The 18,932-nt window shown below is 38.7% G+C and overlaps 1 protein-coding gene and 1 pseudogene across 1 annotated transcript in view; both read right to left on the bottom strand.

The window, feature by feature from the left end:
* The window catches only part of LOC132145434 (E3 ubiquitin-protein ligase TRIM35-like), a 188,556-nt gene that overhangs the window by 115,422 nt on the left and 54,202 nt on the right, over positions 1 to 18,932 (bottom strand). The window lies entirely within an intron of this gene.
* LOC132159200 (gastrula zinc finger protein XlCGF57.1-like) lies at positions 1,752 to 10,341 on the bottom strand (annotated as a pseudogene).

Below are 18,932 nucleotides of genomic sequence, written 5' to 3'. Positions count from 1 at the left end.
TGGAAATCACGGACGCCGTGTCCTCCGGGCTAAAAAGGAGGAGGGACACCTTCCAGCATGTTATCAGCGTTCAGTTCAAAAGCCAGCATCTCTGATGGTATGGGGGTGCATAAGTGCATACTGTATGGGCAGCTTGCATGTTTTGGAAGGCTCTGTGAATGCTGAAAGGTATATAACGGTTTTAGAGCAACATATGCTTCCCTCCAAACAACGTCTATTTCAGGGAAGGCCTTGTTTATTTCAGCAGGACAATGCAAAACCACATACTGCAGCTATAACAACAGCATGGCTTCGTCGTAGAAGAGTCAGGGTGCTAACCTGGCCTGCCTGCAGTCCAGATCTTTCACCTATAGAGAACATTTGGCGCATCATTAAACGAAAAATACGTCAAAGACGACCACAAACTCTTCAGCAGCTGGAAATCTATATAAGGCAAGAATGGGACCAAATTCCAACAGCAAAACTCCAGCAACTCATAGCCTAAATGCCCAGACGTCTTCAAACTGTTTTGAAAAGAAAAGGAGATGCTACACCATGGTAAACATGCCCCGTCCCAACTATTTTGAGACCTGTAGCAGAAATCAAAATTGAAATGAGCTCATTTTGTGCATAAAATTGTAAACTTTCTCAGTTTAAACATTTGCTATGTTATCTATGTTATATTATGAATAAAATATTGGCTCAGGTGATTTGAAAGTCTTTTAGTTTTCATTTTATTCAAATTTAAAAAACGTCCCAACTTTTCCGGAATTCGGGTTGTACAAAGAAAATACACCTATGACTTGATGCTTCACCTGTATGGGGCTTTCTTGTACAAAACTTGTCTAAAAAAGCTAACAAATATAAGCAAATATCAAGAAGTTAGTAAAATAATAAAGATCAATATTATAATATATCATAAGAATGCAGTAAAACAAAACAAAACCACTTAAATATCTCATTGTTTTCATGTTTGATGTATATAATATGATAATGATATGATATCCATATCTGTGATATGGAAACCAACATACATATAAGCACAAAAAGATGAATGCTTTGAATGTGTAATCATCTGGGTGGTGTGCACCGGTATACAATAATAAAGTACCTCCTACCTGCATACATATCTACATTTTGAGGTATCACCACTTGTCTTATTATGTTACTGATGACTTACAGCTTGTTCTGCAGTAATTAGTTAAAGCTGTAAACTTTAACCAAGTATACAGAGTCCTTCTTTTTTGGGCTTTATTTAGGACAGGACAGTAGAGACTGACAAGAAATAATGGGGCTGAAGATAGGGGAACTAGATCGGCAAAGGACTGCGAGTCAGGATTCGAACCCAGGTCACTGGAGGCACAGCTGCACTCTATGTTAGTGTGATAACCACTAGGCCAAAACTCTGTACTATAGAGCCACTGTCCTGCAGAGTATAATTCCAACCATAATTCCAAACTCCTGGCAGAAAGTTTCTAGTATGCTTAGTTAGACCTTGATTAGCTGTACAGGTGTATTTAATCGGTTTTGGTGCTAAACTCTTGACTAAATGACTAAACTAAATGACTGTGATGCATGCGGAGACTCAGTTCATGTATACCTAGTCAATTCATGTGTTTTCTCTGACCGCATAGATATCTAATCTTAAAAAAAGACCAGGGGTAAATGCCCTTTGAAAAAGAGTCATCAACATGGACATGCAAACTGAACAAATATTTAATATATATGGTATATGGGATGTGGCACAGGCATTAACTAGGAAACTTAAAAATGGCACTTCATGAAATAAAGATTTCTGACCCCTGGTTTAGACTGACACTTTTTCCACATTTCTTGGGTGAACTCAGGTGACAGTTAAGGGATTTGTTTTGTTTGAAACTCTTTCCACACTGATCACAACTGAACAACTTCTCTCCGGTGTGAATTCTCATGTGGTATTTGAGGTTCACTGCTGTTGTGAAGCTCTTTCCACACTGATGACAGGTGAAAGGCTTCTCTCCAGTGGGACTTCTAATGTGGATTTTAAGATGTGCTCTTTGAGAGAAGCTCTTTCCACACTGTTGGCAGGTGAATGGCTTCTCTCCAGAGTGACTTCTAACATGGATTTTAAGATGTCCTCTTTGAGAGAAGCTCTTTCCACACTGTTGGCAGGTGAATGGCTTCTATCCAGAGTGACTTCTAACATGGATTTTAAGATGTGCTCTTTGAGAGAAGCTCTTTCCACACTGTTGGCAGGTGAATGGCTTCTCTCCAGAGTGACTTCTAACATGGATTTTAAGATGTCCTCTTTGAGAGAAGCTCTTTCCACACTGTTGGCAGGTGAATGGCTTCTATCCAGAGTGACTTCTAACATGGATTTTAAGATGTGCTCTTTGAGAGAAGCTCTTTCCACACTGTTGGCAGGTGAAAGGCTTCTCTCCAGTGTGACTTCTAATGTGGATTTTAAGATGTGCTCTTTGAGAGAAGCTCTTTCCACACTGTTGGCAGGTGAATGGCTTCTCTCCAGAGTGACTTCTAACATGGATTTTAAGATGTCCTCTTTGAGAGAAGCTCTTTCCACACTGTTGGCAGGTGAATGGCTTCTATCCAGAGTGACTTCTAACATGGATTTTAAGATGTGCTCTTTGAGAGAAGCTCTTTCCACACTGTTGGCAGGTGAATGGCTTCTCTCCAGAGTGACTTCTAACATGGATTTTAAGATGTCCTCTTTGAGAGAAGCTCTTTCCACACTGTTGGCAGGTGAATGGCTTCTATCCAGAGTGACTTCTAACATGGATTTTAAGATGTGCTCTTTGAGAGAAGCTCTTTCCACACTGTTGGCAGGTGAAAGGCTTCTCTCCAGTGTGACTTCTAATGTGGATTTTAAGATGTGCTCTTTGAGAGAAGCTCTTTCCACACTGTTGGCAGGTGAATGGCTTCTCTCCAGAGTGAACTCTCATGTGGACTTTAAGGTGTACATTTTCATAGAAGCTCTTTCCACATTGTTGGCAAGTAAAAGCTTTCTCTTCATTGTGACTCCTCATGTGGACTTTAAGATGTTTTTGTGTGAAACTCTTCCCAAACTGAGTGCATGTATAAGGCATCTCTCCAATGTGAATGCTCATGTGGACATTAAGATGCTGTTTTTGTGTGAAACTCTTCCCACACTGTTGACAAGTGAAAGGCTTCTCTCCAGTGTGAATTCTCATGTGGCGATATACGTTTCTTTTGTCAGTGAAGCTCTTTCCACACTGTTTGCAGGTGAAAGGCTTCTCTCCAGTGTGAACGCTCATGTGGAGTTTTACATTTCTTTTTTCATTGAAGCTCTTTCCACACTGTTGGCAGGTGAAAGGCTTCTCTCCAGTGTGAATTTGTGTGTGCTTTTTAAGATTTCCTTTATGATTAAAAAACTTTCCACAGTGCTTGCAGGAGAACCCTCTAGTTCCTGTCTTCTGAGCTCTTTTTCGTGTGGAAGTCTTTTTAGACTGCAAGCAGCTAAAGTATTTTTCTTCCATTATGAAATCAAGATTTCTCTCAACCAGGTACTTCTCTTCATTTTCATTCAGTTCTTGACATTCTTCTTTCAGCAACTTCAGGTCTAAGGTGAACAGAGAAAAATACAAGTTAAAAGGTTAGTTCACCCAAAAATGAAAATTACCCCATTATTTACTCACCCTCAAGCCATCCTAGGTTTAGAACTTTCACTGTCAATAAGTTGCGTGAAAGACTGAAACTGTACAATTATGAGGAGTTATTCCAGAGCAGCAAATAAGACCAAGAATATGTCCTCAAGGCTTGTGTTATACTTTCCACATCTGCGAGTTCGCTAGGGTCCACTATGGTAGGCATGATGCATCCGGATTGCTCATGAGGAAAGGCTTTAGAGTGAGTAGGTCTATTGGCATATTGCTGTATACCAAAACTATCAACATAATATAAATTACCTTGTAAGTGGACTGTCAGCATTATCGACATGGATGTTAAAATCACTCAGCATAATCTCAGTAGGAGAAATGGAGCATAAAAAAGTAAAAAATTATTTAAAAATTTTTGAGTTTGTCTTAGGAGGCCGATTTAGAGTACCAAGTGTTGAAGTGTTGAACATAGCCTGCCTGCGGGTGTCGCTGTTGGACAGTGTTTTCTCTACTTCCTGTTGGCCTTCTGTAGCAAATTGTAGCTCCGTATAGCTGTTTTTATTTTATTTTTTTCTCTAGAATCTTTATCTTACTATCACTCTCTGTTTTTTAAAGTGGTAAAATATAACTTAATTCACACCATATTTCTGATATTATCGATCAATCTTATCAGATTAACTTTGATCGTTCACTTTTATTTTATTTCCGTGAGTGCAGTACACCTGCAAAGCGTTAGCACTCGTTAGCCTGTCATTAGCGTTTTCATTCGAACCTATCGCTGTTTTCTTTTCTCCTCTCCCTCGCTCCAGTTTTTCACAAGTTCATCAAACAACCGCAGTAAGAATTTTCATCAAGCACGGTGAGTAATGGCTTCTCCTATCATTGTTTCTTGCACCTCTTGCCACATGTACAGTTTATCTATATCTGTCGCTGATGAGGGATTCACATGTGATAAATGTAGGGAAATAGTTAGGCTGACAGAGAAGATTTCAGAATTAGAGACACGCATCCAAACTTTAATTGAGGACAGTAAGAATGTTAGGGCTCTAGATACGGCTTTGGATGCGTCTAGCTCAGGGATTCCTGTACATTGTTCGGTTCCGGAAACAGAGCCCCAGCAGCAGGGCAACTGGGTGACGGTGAGGCAGCATAGTCGTGGGTCAAAACACCGCTCTTCTTTTCTGATCAAAACATTAAACAGGTTCTCCCCACTCAGTGATGCACCCACTTAGAAACCTGATGAAAGTGCTCTAGTTATTGGTGATTCTATTGTACGGAACGTGAATATAGAGACACCAGCCACCATAGTCAAATGTTTACCGGGAGCCAGAGCGCCTGACATCTTGGCAAATTTAAAAGTGCTGGCTAATGCTAAACGTAAATACAGTAAGATTGTTATTCATGCCTGCGCTAATGATGTTCGACTTCGCCAGTCGGAGATAACTAAAAATAACATTAAAGAGGTGTGTGAACTTGCAAGCACGATGTCAGACACTGTAATATGCTCTGGTCCCCTCCCTGCTTACCGTGGTGATGAGATGCATAGCAGACTGCCATCACTCAACGGCTGGATGTCTAAGTGGTGCCCACAGAATAACATAGGTTTCATAGACAATTGGACGAGCTTTTGGGGCAGACCTGACCTGTTTAAAAGAGATGGTCTTCATCCCTCCTGGGGTGGCGCCACTCTTCTCTCTAGAAATATGGCAAATAGTCTTAGTGTTTATACTTGACTAACTGGGGCCCAGGTCAGGAAGCAGACAGACTGGCTAAACCGACCGTCTGCTAGCTGCCTCCCGTCACAAAGGTCAGTTAATTCTCAGCACATAGAGACTCTTTCACCTAGATATCACACTATAGAGACTGTGTCTGTTCCCCGAACTAGAAAATACAAAAAACGTCCAAACCAAGTTAAGATTAACAATTTAATTGAGGTTCAACAAATAAAAAACAGAAGCAATATGGATAAACAAATGATAAAGCTTGGCTTATTGAATATCAGATCCCTTTCTACGAAAACACTTTTTGTAAATAATATGATCACTGATCATAATATAGATGTACTCTGTTTGACAGAAACCTGGCTAAAACCAGATGATTACATTATTTTAAATGAGTCCACCCCCCAAGATTACTGTTATAAACATGAGCCGCGTCTAAAAGGCAAAGGGGGAGGTGTTGCTTCAATTTATAACAACGTTTTCAGGATCTCTCAGAGAGCAGGCTACAAGTATAACTCGTTTGAAGTAATGGTACTTCATATAACATTATCCAAAGAAACAAATGTTAATGATAAATCCTCTGTTATGTTTGTACTGGCTACTGTATACAGGCCACCAGGGCACCATACAGACTTTATTAAAGAGTTTGGTGATTTTACATCCGAGTTAGTTCTGGCTGCAGATAAACTTTTAATAGTTGGTGATTTTAATATCCATGTTGATAATGAAAACGATGCATTGGGATCAGCATTTATAGACATTCTGAACTCTATTGGTGTTAGACAACACGTTTCAGGACCTACTCATTGTCGAAATCATACTCTAGATTTAATACTGTCACATGGAATTGATGTTGATGGTGTTGAAATTATTCAGCCAAGTGATGATATCTCAGATCATTATTTAGTTTTGTGCAAACTTCATATAGCCAAAATTGTAAATTCTACTTCTTGTTACAAGTATGGAAGAACCATCACTTCTACCACAAAAGACTGCTTTTTAAGTTATCTTCCTGATGTATCCAAATTCCTTAGCATATCCAAAACCTCAGAACAACTTGATGATGTAACAGAAACTATGGACTCTCTCTTTTCTAGCACTTTAAATAAAGTTGCTCCTTTACGCTTAAGGAAGGTTAAGGAAAACAGTTTGACACCATGGTATAATGAGCATACTCGCACCCTAAAGAGAGCAGCCCAAAAAATGGAGCGCAGCTGGAGGAAAACAAAACTAAAGGTATTTTGTATTGCTTGGCGGGAAAGTAACATATCCTACAGAAAAGCATTAAAAACTGCTAGATCCGATTACTTTTCTTCTCTTTTAGAAGAAAACAAACATAACCCCAGGTATTTATTCAATACAGTGGCTAAATTAATGAAAAATAAAGCCTCAACAAGTGTTGACATTTCCCAACACCACAGCAGTAATGACTTTATGAACTACTTTACTTCTAAAATCGATACTATTAGAGATAAAATTGCAACCATTCAGCCGTCAGCTACAGTATCACATCAGACAGTGCACTATAGACCCCCTGAGGAACAGTTCCACTCATTCTCTACCATAGGAGAGGAAGAATTGTATAAACTTGTTAAATCATCTAAACCAACAACATGTATGTTAGACCCTATACCATCTAAGCTCCTGAAAGAGGTGCTTCCAGAAGTCATAGATCCTCTTCTGACTATTATTAATTCCTCATTGTCATTTGGACATGTCCCCAAAACCTTCAAACTGGCTGTTATTAAGCCTCTCATCAAAAAACCACAACTTGACCCCAAAGAACTAGTTAATTATAGACCAATCTCGAATCTCCCTTTTCTGTCCAAGATACTAGAAAAGGTCGTATCCACACAATTATATTCCTTCTTAGAGAAAAATGGTATATGTGAGGATTTCCAGTCAGGTTTTAGACCGTATCATAGTACTGAGACTGCTCTTCTTAGAGTTACAAATGATCTGCTCTTATCATCTGATCGTGGGTGTATCTCTCTATTAGTTTTATTGGATCTTAGTGCTGCGTTTGACACAATTGACCACAACATTCTTTTGCATAGACTTGAATACTTTGTTGGCATCAGTGGAAGTGCATTAGCATGGTTTAAATCGTACTTATATGACCGCCATCAGTTCGTAGCAGTGAATGAAGATGTATCCTATCGATCACAAGTGCAGTATGGAGTACCTCAAGGCTCAGTACTAGGGCCGATAATCTTCACGCTTTATATTTTACCCTTGGGAGATATCATCAGGAAACATGGTGTTAGCTTTCACTGTTATGCTGATGATACTCAGCTCTATATTTCTTTGCGGCCCGGTGAAACACACCAATTTGAAAAACTAATGGATTGCATAGTCGATATAAAAAACTGGATGACGAGTAATTTCTTACTGCTAAATTCTGAAAAAACAGAGGTGTTAATTATAGGACCTAAAAACTCCGCTTGTAATAACCTAGAACACTGTCTAAGACTTGATGGTTGCTCTGTCAATTCTTCGTCATCAGTTAGGAACCTAGGTGTGCTATTTGATCGCAATCTTTCCTTAGAAAGCCACGTTTCTAGCATTTGTAAAACTGCATTTTTCCATCTCAAAAATATATCTAAATTACGGCCTATGCTCTCAATGTCAAATGCAGAAATGTTAATCCATGCATTTATGACCTCAAGGTTAGATTATTGTAATGCTTTATTTGGTGGTTGTTCTGCACGCTTAGTAAACAAACTACAGCTAGTCCAAAATGCAGCAGCAAGAGTTCTTACTAGAACCAGGAAGTATTACCATATTAGCCCGGTCCTGTCAACACTGCACTGGCTCCCTATCAAGCATCACATAGATTTTAAAATATTGCTTATTACTTATAAAGCCCTGAATGGTTTAGCACCTCAGTATTTGAATGAGCTCCTTTTACATTATAATCCTCTACGTCCGCTAAGTTCTCAAAACTCAGGCAATTTGATAATACCTAGAATATCAAAATCAACTGCAGGCGGCAGATCCTTTTCCTATTTGGCGCCCAAACTCTGGAATAACCTACCTAATATTGTTCGGGAGGCAGACACACTCTTGCAGTTTAAATCTAGATTAAAGACCCATCTCTTTAACCTGGCATACACATAACATACTAATATGCTTTTATTATCCAAATCCGTTAAAGGATTTTTAGGCTGCATTAATTAGGTAAACCGGAACCGGAAACACTTCCCATAACAACCTATGTACTTGCTACATCATTAGAAGAATGGCATCTACGCTAATATTTGTCTGTTTCTCTCTTGTTCCGAGGTCACCGTGGCCACCAGATCCAGTCTGTGTCCAGATCAGAGGGTCACTGCAGTCACCCGGATCCAGTACGTATCCAGACCAGATGGTGGATCAGCACCTAGAAAGGACCTCTACATCCCTGAAAGACAGCGGAGACCAGGACAACTAGAGCCCCAGATACAGATCCCCTGTAAAGACCTTGTCTCAGAGGAGCACCAGGACAAAACCACAGGAAACAGATGATTCTTCTGCACAATCTGACTTTGCTGCAGCCTGGAATTGAACTACTGGTTTCGTCTGGTCAGAGGAGAACTGGCCCCCCAACTGAGCCTGGTTTCTCCCAAGGTTTTTTTCTCCATTCTGTCACCGATGGAGTTTCGGTTCCTTGCCGCTGTCGCCTCTGGCTTGCTTAGTTGGGGACACTTCATCTACAGCGATATCGTTGACTTGATTGCAAATAAATGCACAGACACTATTTAACTGAACAGAGATGACATAACTGAATCCAATGATGAACTGCCTTTAACTATCATTTTTGCATCATTGACACTGTTTTCCTAATGAATGTTGTTCAGTTGCTTTGACGCAATGTATTTTGTTTAAAGCGCTATATAAATAAAGGTGACATTGACATTGACATTAACCATTAATCTTAAGAACAGTAGATTCAAATGAGGTAGATGTAGGCACAGTTACATGCATTACTCTCCCCTTCTCTGGTGCTTTCAAAAATAGACATATTCTAGAGGGACTGGCAGATTCAGGTGTAGAAAGTCATCAGGCCACTGCCAAATCTCAGTTGGACACAAAAAAAAATCAAACTTACATTCAGTGAGGATGTCGTGGACCAGAGGGCCTTTATTTGAAAGGGATCGGATTTAAATATTCCAAATGAGAACTCTGATTTGCCATTGTTACGGTTACCCAATCTGGCAAGGCTAGTAAGCGCACTGTGATCAATAGTCCATGTAGATCTCCTTGTACAGCGATGATGAGATGAACAAAAACGACCGTATAGGATTTGTAGCATCAATGCTGTAACTTCTCCGGGACTCAACATAAATGTATTTACTATGACACTGATGGGCAACGTCCAGATGAAGGTGTAAAACAGGCCACATGCACCAGAGTACACTAATCAGACTACTCCATAAAGGCCTTCTGAATTGACTCAATGTGTAAGAAATATTGTGTAAGACAAATATACTTATTTAAAACTCATTAAACAAAACAACTAGCTTCTGGAGCCATGCGGATATGCATGTGTTAATATTCATGACATAGTGCACACTCCTATGATGTGCTGTGCAGCTCATGTGCTTATAATGCATAGAGTGTGCGTAAGTCAAATGTGAACAACCGCCAAATTCTCTCCTCCTATTCACGTCCATTATAAAGCTAGCAACAGCCTGAACTCTGAATGTGTTCGTCTGAAAGAAGAAAGTCATTTACACATAGGACAGCTCGAGGGTGAGTAAATTAAGGCATAACTTTCATTTGGTGGTGAACTATCCCTTTAGCCTAGACTCCAGGTCAAATAAAAGCCATAATTAGGAAAATCGTATAACATTCTTCAGAAACATCATTAATTCCTGTAGAGCTGTACTATGAAAAAGAATCAAATGAGTTCAGCTTTGAGAAAGAAACAAACCTGTTTGTTCCTCATTATCTTCATGTTTGATGCTGAACACTTCTGCAATCCTAATGTCTTCACTCTCCTCTTTAATAAACAACATCTTTATAATAGTTTTTCATGTGGATGATTATCTGTGAGTTTGGACAAGATGAGAATAATTAACAAAGAAAATAAATCCAATCTAAATGTGTCATTATGAATGGATGCACTTTGCTCAAAAAAGGTTCAAAAATGTTACACAAAGCATTACAATGTTATATTAATTATATTAATAAGTTCTCTTTAGAAGCACAAAATATCCTGAACAGTTTGGAACACTTCAAAAACACAAACCTTCCTTCAGCCGAATCACAACAAAGCAGGAGGAGGCACAGTCTTATGATGTCATATCTCCCCTCCAAAATAAAAGTCCACTTCACACACTAAAATCAGAAATGTGCATTATATATAAGTGAAAGATATAACTATAAGTGAAAGTGTTTGACCTACATCTAATATGTGAGATTCCGTAAATGATTCAACACTATATGTATATATGATTTATTTATGTTTTTTTAAAGATACATTTAGGGTGAAAGAAAACTACAAATAATAAAAAATTTGTAAATATGTTTACTAATATGTAAAAAAATAAGCATAAAAAAGGAAGTAATAGTGGAATTAAAGTAAGTACATTCTCATCAGAAGATACTGAGACAGAGACAAAATATCAGGTGCACTTAAAACTGAATTATACAAATTAATACAAAAAAAGATGACTCCCCTCATCCCCTGAGGTAAGTAAGTAAGTTAGTAAATTTTATTTATATAGCACATTTAAACATAGCAGGGCTATCCAAAGTGCTGAACAAAGTAAAAACAAATAGAATAAAACACATAAACAACCAAACAGAAGAGACAGAAACAGCATCAGGAGATAATTAAAATGCCAGGGAATAAAAATAAGTTTTCAAAAAGTTTTCTAAGTTTAAAAATAGCAATTGAAGGTGCAAGGCGGATGTCGAGAGGCAATTGGTTCCATATACGTGGGGCGGCAACAGCAAAGGCTCTATCTCCCTTAGATTTTAGACGGGAGCGAGGGATAGATAAAAGAGCCATGTCTGAAGATCTTAAAGATCTAGTGTGAGCAAGAGGAGTAAGAAGATCTCTAATATATAAAGGAGCTTGATCATTAAGAGCTTTAAAAACAAATAATAGAATTTTAAACTGAATTCTAAAATGGATCGGGAGCCAATGAAGCGAGGCTAAAATTGGGTTAACATGATCGTATTTCTTTGTCCCGGTCAACAGCCTTGCAGCAGCATTTTGGACCATCTGGAGCCGAGCAAGTGATGACTGAGGAAGACCCAAGTACAAGGAATTACAGTAATCCAGGCGAGAAGTAATAAAAGCATGAATAACCTTCTCCAAATCGTAGAATGACAAAAAAGATTTTAGTTTGGAAATTAACCGCAACTGATAAAAACTATTTTTATAATGACACCAAGGTTCCTGACATGAGAGGAAACTGAGGAAAAATAGTTAACCAGTTCCTTAGTGAGATTAATTCTCAGTTTTGGTGGACCAAAGACAATAACTTCTGTTTTGTCCTCATTAAGTTGGAGAAAGTTAATTGATAACCATTCCTTAATGTCCCGAATACAATCCATCAAGGTCTGAATGGACTCGTCAGCTTTCAAAGGGAGATACAGCTGTGTATCATCAGCATAAAAATGGAAATTAATGTTATGCTTCCTAACAATATCCCCCAGTGGACGCATATACAAGTTTAAAAGAAGCGGACCCAGGATGGAGCCCTGAGGTACTCCACTAAAAATGGGGGTAGAAGATGAAGAGAAATTGCCTATCTCCACAGAAAAGGACCTGTCTCTAAGATAAGAACTAAACCACTTCAAGGCTATACCCTTAATACCAAATGAATGCTCTAGACGCCTAATAAGAATATTATGGTCAACAGTATCAAAGGCAGCTGTAAGATCAAGTAGGATCAATACAGCATTTTTACCAGCATATACTGCAACTAAAATGTCATTGAGCACTTTTAGCAAGGCAGACTCTGTGCTATGATGGGCAGTAAAACCAGATTGAAGAGGTTCTAATAACTTGGCTGTATTTAAAAACAGGTTCAATTGAGATAACACAACTTTTTCTAAAAGTTTTGATAAAAATGATAACTTAGAGATTGGCCGAAAATTATTCAAGCAACCCTCATCCAAACCATGTTTCTTAAGCAAAGGCTGAACAACTGCATGCTTGAAACTATTTGGGACTACCCCAGTGTTTAAAGATGAATTGATCAACACTTGAACACTGGGGCCGATTATAGGAAAAACTGCTTTTAAAATCTCTGATGGAATGGAAGTGGAAGTGGTGTAGTTGTTATCTTCATCTAGTTAACCAGGTCATTTAGTTCTATTAAGGAGACGTGCTGAAAATTATAAAAGAAAAACGGACTAGCCAACGAATTCAAAAAATGATCTGAAAGATGTAAAGTGAAGGATGAACGAATAAATGCCACTTTATCAGCAAAAAACTTAAAAAATTTCTCACAGAGTTCTGCCGAGGCTTCCCCGTGAAATTGGCAACTTGGATTAAATACTGAATTTATTGTAGAGAATAAAATCTTAGGTTTATGGAAGTGTTTAGCAATTAATTCAGAAAAATATTTTGATCTAGCTGACTTAGCAGCATTCTGGAACATAATCAGACAATCTTTAAAGATCTCAAATGACACTGTTAACCTATCGCGCTTCCACCTCCTCTCCGCTTTACGACAAGCCTGTCTGAGCGAACGAGCATTGTCATCCAGCCAATAATAAAGTTTTTGCTTTGGTTGTTTCATCTTCAAAGGGGCAATCGAATCTAAAATATCAGAACAAGCTGCGTAAAAGAGAGAAAGTATATCGTCAGGGCCATAGAAAGACTCAGCATTCAAGATCAACAACTCAATAGTATTAGCTAGATATTTCTCACTAAACTGAGAGGCGGTACGAGAGTTTATAAAGCGAGAAAAAGATCCTGCATGCTTCTTAACCAAGGCTGAACTCACAACAGGAATCGTAAAAATAATGGGCTTATAATCAAAGAAAGTAGCGTCTTCAATAAATACATTATCTACAGGGATCCCGTATGACATAATAAGGTCAAGTGTATGACCACGTACATGTGTTGGTTGATTCATGTATTGCGTAAATCCAAATGAGTCCAAAACATTACAGAACTCAGAAACCAAGGAACGACCGGGGCAGCAAACATGAATATTAAAATCACCAAATAATAAGGCCTATAGATGAGAGTGCAGAGCAGAGCAGAGGAAGAAGACTGTAATGCTACGCACTGTACTTCAAATGACGAGTAGCTCTGAACAGAGACTGTATGAATTTTAAGTGATTGTTTAAAAACCATAGCAACGCCACCACCCCTACCAGCAGACCTTGGGGTCCTAATGAAACAACTGTTCGGCGGGCAAAGTTCCTCGAAGACAGACAACTCACCGGCGCTGGCCCAGGTCTCTGTCAGAAATAAAATATCCAGGTCATGTCTGGTTAGAAAGTCATTTAGGATAAAAATTGTTGTAAATGGATCTAGCATTAACTAGGGCCATATTCAAAGGAGGCTGCGATGACTGAGGGAAATCCAGATTAACAAAATCCAGTTGACATAGATTTTGACTGTTTACTCCTCTCCAGCGAATCCGTAATGTTAACGTTACTTGTGGTTGCGGAGGAGGAGAACAAGTAGATGAGTGAGAAGAATCTGGAAAAACAGTAAGATGAAAAGCATATCTATATTCCCATGAGCGCCGCACCAAATGAAGACCATCCAGGTTCATGGTATCCAAGGGAAACTTCATCGAAGATTTGATTGCCCGTCTGATTCTCACTCAAAGCCCACCACGGCTGCCTCTCTTCCTACGACGTTTCCTTAGAGCAGGAACGCAGCAAGGAAGCCAGCGAGCGCACTCCACCACAGGTTGACTGTACGAGGATCAGCATCGAGGATGCAGAGCAGGACAAAAACCGTGGTAAAGTCCCATACAGCTTTGTATGTTGAGCAAGGCTTGACGATCGTAGGTCAGCACTAAGACTACATGGTCCCAGTGCAACACCATGCATAAAACAAACAGTACTGATGCCAGACGGACAGGTACAACAGGTACCACAGGTATAACAAGGTGAGACCGACGAGAAAGACGGCAAGCCGGGTACACTGGCGCCATCTTGGAGACCTGAACAACAACTATATTGAAGGGGTTTTATATACAGCAGTCAACAGACGACCTTATAAAAAATAATAAATCCTTTTATTAGTTTGTGGATTTGCTTGAGCTAGAAAGAGCTACTGAACATAAATAAAATGTGCAAAAGGATTTTGAAAAAAATACCCTTAGAAAGAACTACTGAACATAAATAAAATGTGAAAAAAGGATTTTGAAACTGCAGCGATATCATTCCGGCTTGGTGGGTTGTCAGCCAGCGAGTCGTCTGATTCTGACCATGTTGTTTTAGTACTCAGAGTCTGAAGCCAGGAGAGCATATTAAGTGTTGTTCACTGTATTTGTATTTTTACCGAGCCGAGTGTACGCGCTTCACACACCCTCTCCGGCCGCGTTGAGTTGTTGACACTGACAGCGGCAAAAGCGACGCATGCGCTTTTCACTTGTAAAACTCAAGGGTGTATGGGTAATGTAGTCTCTGCTCTCGGTGGGACGAATTAGGAAGCGTGCATCGTGAAGGGTGCTCTGAAAAGCGGCAGCGCAAGCAAAGGATTGAAACTTCTATTAAAACAGATGTCCAAATGAGCGTACCGGTACGCTAAAAGCACGTTCTGGGCGCACGGAGAAGTGGCGGTATGCTCAAGAGCTATATTTGGAAGTGGTTTAATCAGAAAACACAAGAGTTTGCAGTTTGTAAGAGTTTGTAAGTAAGCTACAAATGGTTTCTGAATTTTAGAGAATGGTGTACTCAGCTGGTGAAAAGAAAACATTTTAATTAGTAACTTACAATGTTTTTTTTTTATGAAATTCATGTTAAATACAAAGTCAATCTTATTAAAAATAATGTTTTATGACATGGCACCCATATCTGGTAGGCCTCTTAAGTAAAAAGACAGATTTTGTGTGTAGTTAATAGATTACACAGACAATAGTCTACTTTTTCATCGCCCGGTATAGATCAACTAACATGTATAAATGTGCATAAAGGTGCAAAATGCATTCACTACACAAAGGATATATGAGACTCAATGTATCTCGAGATACCCGGTACGCTCCATCACATTCACACTGTGAGGTGACTCCCTGACTGCGGGTGTCGCTGTTGGACAGTGTTTTCTCTACTTCCTGTTTGCCTTCTGCAGCTAATCGTAGCTCCGTGTAGCTGTTTTAATTTTTTTCTCTAGAATCTTTATCTTACTATCACTATCTGTTTTTTTTTAAAAAGTGATAAAATATAACTTAATTCACACCATATTTCTGATATTATCGATCAATCTTATCAGATTAATTTTGATCGTTCACTTTTATTTTATATCCGTGAGTGCAGTCAAAGTCCTTTCTATAAATAGTCTCTGGTGCAATACACCTGCAAAGCATTATCACTCGTTAGCTTGTCATTAGCGTTTTCATTCGAACCTATCGATGTTTTCTTTTCTCCTCTCCTCTCTCTCGCTCCAGTTTTTCACAAGTTCATCAAACAACTGTGGTAATAATTTTTCATCAAGCACGGGGAGTAATGGCTTCTCCTACTATTGTTATTTGCACCTCTTGTCACATGTACAGTTTATCTATCTATATATGAGGGATTCACATGTGAAAAATGCTGATTAATAGTTAGGCTGACAGAGAAGATTTCAGAATTAGAGACACGCATCCAAACTTTAATTGAGGACAGTAAGAATGTTAGGGATCTAGAAACGGATTTGGATGTGTCTAGCTCAGGGATTCCTGTACATTGTTCGGTTCCGGAAACAGAGCCCCTGCAGCAGAGCAACTGGGTGACAGTGAGGCAGCGTAGTCGTGGGTCAAAACACCGCTCTTCTGTTCCGATCAAAACATTAAACAGGTTCTCCACACTCAGTGATGCACCCACTGAGAAACCTGATGAAAGTGCTCTAGTTATTGGTGATTCTATTGTACGGAACGTGAATATAGAGACACCAGCCACCATAGTCAAATTTTTAACGGGATCCAGAGCGCCTGACATCTTGGCAAATTTAAAAGTGCTGGCTAATGCTAAACGTAAATACAGTAAGATTGTTATTCATGCCGGCGCTAATGATGTTCGACTTCGCCATTCGGAGATCACTAAAAATAACATTAACTCTTTCACCTAGATATCACACTATAGAGACTGGGTCTGTTCCCCGAACTAGAAAATACAAAAAACATCCAAACCAAGTTAAGATTAACAATTTAATTGAGGTTCAACAAATAAAAAACAGATGCAATACGGATAAACAAACGATAAAGCTTGGCTTATTGAATATCAGATCCCTTTCTACAAAAACACTTTTTGTAAATAATATGATCACTGATCATAATCTAGATGTGCTCTGTTTGACAGAAGCCTGGCTAAAACCAGATGATAACATTATTTTAAATGAGTCCACCCCCCAAGATTACTGTTATAAACATGAGCCGTGTCTAAAAGGCAAAGGGGGAGGTGTTGCTTCAAATTATAACAACGTTTTCAGGATTTCACAGAGGGCAGGCTTCAAGTAAAAGTCGTTTGAAGTAATGGTGCTCCATATAACATTATCCAGAGAAACAAATGTTAATGATAAATCCCCTGTGATGTTTGTATTGGCTACTGTATACAGGCCACCAGGGCACCATACAGACTTTATTAAAGAGTTTGGTGATTTTACATCCGAGTTAGTTCTGGCTGCAGATAAAGTTTTAATAGTTGGTGATTTTAATATCCATGTTGATAATGAAAATGATGCATTGGGATCAGCATTTATAGACATTCTGAACTCTATTGGTGTTAGACAACACGTTTCAGGACCTACTCATTGTCGAAATCATACTCTAGATTTAATACTGTCACATGGAATTGATGTTGATAGTGTTGAAATTATGCAGCCAAGTGATGATATCTCAGATCATTATTTAGTTCTGTGCATATAGCCAAAATTGTAAATTCCACTTCTTGTAACAAGTATGGAAGAACCATCACTTCTACCACAAAAGACTGCTTTTTAAGTTATCTTACTGATGTATCCAAATTCCTTAGCATATCCAAAAACCTCAGAACAACTTGATGATGTAACAGAAACTACGTACTCTCTCTTTTCTAGCATTTTAAATACAGTTGCTCCTTTACGCTTAAGGAAAGTTAAGAAAACCAGTATGACAACATGGTATAATGAGCATACTCGCATCCTAAAGAGAGCAGCCCGAAAAATGGAGCGCAGCTGGAGGAAAACAAAACTATAGGTATTTCGTATTGCTTGGCGGGAAAGTAACCTATCCTACAGAAAAGCATTAAAAACTGCTAGATCCGATTACTTTTCTTCTCTTTTAGAAGAAAACAAACATAACCCCAGGTATTTATTCAATACAGTGGCTAAATTAGCGAAAAATAAAGCCTCAACAAGTGTTGACATTTCCCAACATCACAGCAGTAATGACTTTACTTTACTTCTAAAATTGATACTATTAGAGATAAAATTGCAACCATTCAGCCGTCAGCTACAGTATCGCATCAGACAGTGCACTATAGACCCCCTGAGGAACAGTTCCACTCATTCTCTACTATAGGAGAGGAAGAATTGTATAAACTTGTTAAATCATCTAAACCAACAACATGTATGTTAGACCCTATACCATCTAAGCTCCTAAAAGAGGTGCTTTCAGAAGTCATAGATCCTCTTCTGACTATTTTTAATTCCTCATTGTCATTAGGATATGTCCCCAAAACCTTCAAACTGGCTGTTATTAAGCCTCTCATCAAAAAACCACAACTTGACCCCAAAGAACTAGTTAATTATAGACCAATCTTGAATCTCCCTTTTCTGTCCAAGATGCTAGAAATTATCTGCTCTTTTCATCTGATCGTGGGTGTATCTCTCTATTAGTTTTATTGGATCTAAGTGCTGTGTTTGACACAATTGACCACAACATTCTTTTGCATAGACTTGAACACTTTGTTGGCATTAATGGAAGTGCATTATAATGGTTTAAATCGTACTTATATGACCGCCATCAGTTCGTAGCAGTGAATAAAGATGTATCATATCAATCACAAGTGCAGTATGGAGTACCTCAAGGCTCAGTACTAGGGCCGCTACTCTTCACGCTTTATTTGTTACCCTTGGGTGATATCATCAGGAAACATGGTGTTAGCTTTCACTGTTATGCTGATGATACTCAGCTCTATATTTCTTCACGGCCCAGTGAAACACACCAATTGGAAAAACTAATGGAATGCATAGTCGATATAAAAAACTGGATGACGAGTAATTTCTTACTGCTAAATTCTGAAAAAACAGAGGTGTTAATTATAGGACCTAAAAACTCTGCTTGTAATAACCTATAACACTGTCTAAGACTTGATGGTTAATCTGTCAATTCTTCGTCATCAGTTAGGAACCTAGGTGTGCTATTTGATCGCAATCTTTCCTTAGAGAGCCACATTTCTAGCATTTGTAAAACTGCATTTTTCCATCTCAAAAATATATCTAAATTACGGCCTGTGCTCTCAATGTCAAATGCAG

The sequence above is a fragment of the Carassius carassius genome, chromosome 1 (genome assembly GCF_963082965.1).
Source record: "Carassius carassius chromosome 1, fCarCar2.1, whole genome shotgun sequence".
NCBI lineage: Eukaryota > Metazoa > Chordata > Actinopteri > Cypriniformes > Cyprinidae > Carassius > Carassius carassius.
The sequence above is the reverse complement of the archived record's forward strand: the minus strand, read 5'-3'. Positions and strand labels throughout refer to the sequence as shown.